We start from the raw sequence: 6,365 nt of genomic DNA, 5'->3' as shown, positions 1-6,365 counted from the left end.
ATTTCACGCTGGCCGGCCAATTAACCGCCAGCCAGCATGAAACACACTCTGCAGCGCTCAGCGCTGCCGGGGTGGGGGCGGGAAGAGCGCGAGTGCGGAAGTCTGCGCATGCGCTGGGGTGTACACAGTAAAAGCTCCCTGAGGCACAGAGCTGCCTCAGGGAGCTGAAGATTTTTAACGATAAAAGTAAAGATATTAAAAATAATGAAAACATGTTCCCTCATGTGACTCTGTCACATGAGCAAGGACGTTAAATATGAGTGTTAAAAGTTTTTAATTTTTTTAAAATCACGGGTCGAAACCTCATCCCGCCCGTGGATGAGGTTTCGCCAAAAATGCGAAGGCATTTTTCACACGCCTGGCAACTGAACGGTTGGACGGGCAGCAAAAAATTCGAGTCAATTAGTTCTTTAAGGGCCATAATAGGCTGTTTAATTGTCGGAAGGTGCGCTACCGACCACCCGCGCGTGCCCGCCAGCTGAAATATTGCGCGAGTGCGTGCTGACGTCGGGACGCTTGATGAGAGTAAAATTCTGCCCCTGAAGTCACAGCCAGGATTAACTTTTTCTGCTGCAATTGTATCTTGTAAATCTCAATTTATGTTGTAATTGTAATGGTGCTAGACAGCTTCATAGGTTGCAGTGTTTTTTATATATGTGGATGCGAGTCACAAACAAGCTTCATTATTGTGATTCATGATACAACCTACAACTCAATGTTAGGTTACTGCTTAGTAATGGCCCCTATGTCATTAAGATTCCACATTTTAATTTGAATTACGTTTCCATTTTACAGACCGTATATTCTAGAAGTAACGAAGTTGTTTCAGCATGGTATGTATTTTACTAAACATAAACTGCTTACTCATGATGCTGTTGAATTATCAGTGGACATTCCTGTGTTGATAGTTTGTTTGACAGAATGGTGATTGTAATTTATTTCTAATCATGTATTCGTGACAAGTTTTTGTTTATTTTAATTGTTAAAAGATGACCTCTCCTTGCAGAAGCATCAAATTTGCTACAGTCCTATAAACTATAACCAAATGGCAGGAGAATTACTTTTCTAGCTGCACCTCAGGATTTTATATCAGTCAATAAATTCTGGATACCAACAGCAAAGCATCACACACCACGGTTTCTGTCTCTGCTGGCTGATGCCACTGCCGAGAAATCTGATGTTCTTAGTTTGAACAGAGTTAACTTGAGAAACATTTACAGAGAATTGGGTACGCAATACTCTCACTGTCTATGCCACTTTTTAGTAAGAAGGATCTACTCTCCTGATGGCACTGAAGACCCAGACTGTACCTGATTTTACACCTTATGCACTTAACTTTTTAAAACTCCCATCCTCACGTTTGAATGATTTCATGGCCGCGTTCCTCCCACTCTCTGTGACCTCCTCCAGCTCTACAACATTTGCCAAACTCTCTGGGGGCGGGGTGGTGTTTTAACTCGCAAGAATGGGTGGGTTGGTATCGGGAGGAAAGAAGAAAATTGCGGAACATTGAACCAGCTCCAGCTTGCTGGCTTTGACCGAATGGCGATTGTAATTTATTTCTAATGCTTTTGGCCACCTATAACTTACTCATTGGAGTCATCATGATCATTAATGTAGATATGTTGGCAATTAACTTAGCTCTTAACATCATTAGCATGTGGTAATGAGGCCATTTTCAATTCAATTAAATGGACACTTGAATTTAACAACTTCAGCATGGGTTACCTGGGGCATTGGAAATTCGCCAGTAAATGGGAGGCAAGATTGAGGTGCACTCATTGGGGTCCTAAAATTCAGATTAGCCAATCTCCATAAAGGCTCAATGCCTACAAATGTTTTGCCAGTTGGCTCTGGAAAATGTGTTTTTTTAAAAAGCACAGATATTTTGGAGAAGTTTGGAGGCTTTCAAATGGACACTGGCAGGATGGGAGGCGTCATGATTGTCTCTGACAATACTTCAGATGAGGAAGATAATCACCATCCATGGTGGTGACGTTGTGCTGTGATAGGATCAGCAGACACACAAGAGAGAGGTTCACAGAAGAGAGGTACACACTAGAAAGATACATGGACAAGAGGTGCAAAATAGCAGGGCAGAGAATATAGTGGAGAACAGCAGAGAGGAGAGCAACAGAGGGACCAAGGTGCAGAAGGACCATGAGATGGTCTATCCACAGGAGCCTCCTTGACCTATTTAAGGCATAAGTACTTCCGCAGGCTCAGATTGATACAGCAGGTGTTTGAAGACATCTGTAGCCCCCTTCAAGAAGAGCTGCTCCCTGCTTGCCCTGTTAGCCATGCACTGCCTGTCACCATTAAAGATAATGTCATCCTCAATTTCTTTGTCTCTAGTTCCTTCCATTGGGCCACCATAGGCATCTCGAGGGACTCTCAATTCACGCCCATAAATGTACATGGCAGTCTTCAAAGTAAGTTAATTGCTAGGGTGTTGATTTATGAGATTTATGGGGACAGTAGCAAGAATGAGCGAGCATTCACATTTGCTTCTTTGACTGGCTGCCAACAGGCACAGGGTGCCATTAATTGCTCACACATGGCAATCTAAGGACCACAACCAGAAGTGATTTTATTCCATCGCAGTTAATGTGCCACCACAAGAAGAAGTTAATGTAGGTGTTTACCAGATTTCCTGGGAGTTGTTACAATGCTTTTATATCCAGACCTTTCTATTCTAGGACACAAATTTAAGGGCTTATTTGCTGGAATAAAAGTCTCCAACCCAGAAAGTGCTACAGATTGTTCCTCTTTAGAATCACGTTCCGCCTCCCTCTACATGCTGCCCCCACTGAGGCCTGTAATTGCCCTTCAAACCCGCACTCCATTTTTGAGGCCCACAATCACATATTGGCCTTTGCAGGAAGTTGTCCGAACCTGTTCAGCTACCCCCTGTAGCCATTGATATGTTAATGAGGGCCATGCCATCTGGAGCTCCTCAGACCTTATTATTTATTCATTAGCAGGGTAAGCACCAAGTATCAAAAATGGGTGCTCTCAAATTTCTCAGCCTTTATCCTTTCTGTACTGGATTATGTTCAAAAGTGAAATTTTCATATGGTTCTAGATTAAGACTGCATCATTTATACAATTTAACAATGGTGTTATCCATGCCAAGAAGTGCTTGGGCCTGATTTCGTACCTGAAATTGGTGCGAACTGAGTTGAGACTTGTGAATAGAGGTCACAAAGTTGAAGCTAGGGACTGTGTAATGGGGTCAAGAACACTAACGCTGGAGTCATGGGAGTCTGTCACATGCCCACTTTCTCAATAGTGAAAAAGAGATAATTAATTATGCAACATTATATGACCTCTACCAGTTTGTTCTTCTATTTTCAGTTGTCCCCAAACCTCGTACTGATGCCATGACAGTTATCAATAAAGGTTTGAAGAACAGACTGCAAAGCATCATGAAGAGGGTATGAAAAATGTTCTATGCATGCACTGCAATACAAAACATCTACTAGACATTCCTAATTCAGACACCAATGTTGAAAAAATATTACCTTTGGAGAAAATTTTAAGTGTGATATAATTTTTGTTGGTATGAAGTTTCACAAAACATTAGGTATGTGTTGAGAACTGATGATTTAGGACAATTGGTTACAAGGATTAATAATAAAAATATACCATTTTAGTTCTGCTTGTAGAAAGTTTGATGTAATTAGAGATCAGAAAATGAGATTGGGACCATTGACGCCCATTCTTTGGGCATTATGAGTGGTCTTAGGCCTCAAAATTGGCATTTGTGGAGCTTGTGCACACATTTGGGGCCAATTGTGTAAGAAGCCATTTTGATGAGTGTTAACGGGAACACCGTGCATGACCAGTGGACACCTGCAGAACAGACAGTTAATGATGTCAATCAGCATGAACTTTCCAGCTCGCACTTTCTTTTAACTTCACACAGCTGAACATATGTTCAGCAGTTGGAATGACCCTTACCAGTGCTATTTAATAGGATTATCGGCTACTTATAAGCTAGTTGCTGGTTGATTTTGTCTGACTGTTGCTTCGATTCTATCAATGTATACTGCTTTCTATAGTTGTTTAAAGTTGCAAAGTTTACAGGGAGTGGTGTGGTAGGTGGTGGAGTTTTTGCTGGCTTTGAGGCTTCTGCACAAACCAGTTTCTCCTAGATATGGGTGCACTAGTAGGCAACTCCCTGAAAGATAGCATTACATGAGGAAGGAACAGAGGTCATACAGAGCAGGGCAAGCTGCTGAAGAAGAAGGAGAAGAAGAGGGGGAAAATACTATCACCAGAAGACCATATCCACCCAGGGCTCAGGGAATAATTCTCCTACCTGAACCTCAGTGAGAAACCATGTGTGAGATATCTGAACTTCAATAAGGATGACCTCACTGAAATCTACAACCTGCCGCAACCACAACTGCTACCTCAAAGCAGAGTGGGGACCACATTGTCAGTGGTTGTGAAGGTGACAGTGGCGATGAATTTTTATGGGTTTAGCCCCTGCAGCCCCGGGCTGTAAATACTTGTGTGATTTTGCAGTTTGCCACCTACTGTTGTATAAGGGAAGTCACTGAGGTTTTCTATTCAAAGAGGCCACGTGAGCATGCTGCCTGGCAGGATTGCAGACTTTCCCATGCTGCAGGGTGTCAACACATCACTTCTGGGAAGCAGCATGCATCTCTGTCCTATTCAGGAATCAAGAGGCATTTCACTCCCTCAGTGTTCAGCTGATATATTACCATAGGTAGCGAAATCACAGAGGTCAGTGCCCAGTAATCATGGCAGCAGTCATGATGCCTTCATTCTGCAGCACCCTGGTGTTCCAGCTGCATTTGAGCTACTGTGGCAAATCAAAAGATGGTTACTGGGTGACATAAGCTATCTGATTATGACATGGCTGATGATGCCAATGCACAGAATGCTACAATGAAAGTCATGCTTTCACTGCATCTGCTTGACCACAATACAAAAGTAAAAGCCAACACAAAATAAACATTCCAAATCAAAATGATCAATGAAATCATGCCACATTGCATATTAATGTAAACTGTTCACCCTTGTGCAGTCCCTTAATGCCTGTCTTGTGTGGGCCTTTGCCTGTCCCTGTTCTCCTACACAGTGTTACCCCAGTGCCTGCAGGATCGCTTGCAGAAGCTGCTGTGGCAGGTGTGGGGAGGAAAATGCTGTCATGCTGAGAAAGGACAGCAACGTCTGTCACCACTCCACATTACGGTTGTGCTGATGGAATTGCCTCTCACTTCCGTGCTGCTAAGGATGGCCTCCAAAGCTCTCCACAAAGCCTTAAGCATGAGGCTGGTTTTGGTATTTTAGATTGCATTCCCTAACCTTGATCAGTCATGTGAGGTCAATGAGTTTCTTGTGCCACTGAAGCATGATCTTTGGGGCTTGACTCCTGGCAATTATCTACATGACTATTTGCTCTCACTGTCTTCTGAGCATGTGCCTGGAGAGCCTCCTGCCCCCCCTCCCCCACCCCTGCCCCCGCTGGACACCTGAACACTGAAACCATTGAAATGAGCAGGCAGCTTGCAGTTGATGTCTTGCCTGTGTGGCAAGATTAATTGTGCATTAGGGTCCCTTTGCTTGTGATCTGGGGTATCCAGTTTAGCCCCCAGATTCTCTGAGTAAGGCTAAGGTCATGCCATCTCAGCTTGGTGCCATGCAGGTTCAAACTGCTGCCACCATGGCTCTGGATACCAGTCATCAAAGAGGCTTGCAGAGTCTCACCGCAGTCCAGGAATCTGTGCTTCAAAAGATTATGGAGATTGCTGAGGTTCTGCCCCAGGGATATGACAGTGGCTCCTCGGAGCATGAACCTGCTGCCCTCTCTTGGGATGATGGCATCTGTCCTCCCTCCATTGTCATTTTGCCAGTTCTCTTGTTGTTGTCAGTCAGTCCAGACTGCTGCCAGCCACGCTGAAGTGGTGCAGTCTGAAGCTAGATCTTCTAGGCAAGGCCTATCTCACTGAAAATCAGCAGCCTTCCACTTTCCATGCTGCAGCAGCCACTGGGGTAGCATTGCATAGGAACACTAGGACAGGCAAAGACACATGCATAACAGGCACTAAGGGAATGCACAGGGGTGATTAGCTGAGTTTGTGTAGATTATTCGATCTTTTGTAGGATAAAGTTGCTCCTCCTCATCCTCCAAACCTCCTCCTGAAGAGGTCACTAAATCCATTGTGGCAAGGGCTACGTTCTCATGATGATCAGCTTGCAGAGGATGCAGCAGATCACCACAAACTGGGACAGCCGCTCTGGTGAGCACTGGAGGATTCCTCCAGAGTGATAGAGACAGTGGAACATTTGCTTCAGCACTACAATGGTTGGTTCAGTGATGTTTCTGTGGT

General features: G+C 44.1%; 1 long non-coding RNA gene across 1 annotated transcript in view; it reads left to right on the top strand.

Moving 5' to 3' along the window:
• The first annotated feature begins 3,371 nt into the window (after positions 1-3,371).
• Positions 3,372-6,365, top strand: part of LOC144690123 (uncharacterized) — a 35,921-nt gene continuing 32,927 nt past the window's right edge. The window contains exon 1 of the long non-coding RNA XR_013578757.1: positions 3,372-3,437. This is a non-coding gene — a long non-coding RNA (uncharacterized LOC144690123). The remainder of the gene's footprint in view (positions 3,438-6,365) is intronic.

This window comes from Cetorhinus maximus, chromosome 14, assembly GCF_964194155.1.
Source record: "Cetorhinus maximus chromosome 14, sCetMax3.hap1.1, whole genome shotgun sequence".
In the NCBI taxonomy this organism is placed as follows: Eukaryota; Metazoa; Chordata; class Chondrichthyes; order Lamniformes; family Cetorhinidae; genus Cetorhinus; species Cetorhinus maximus.
This window is presented reverse-complemented; position numbering and strand designations above follow the sequence as displayed.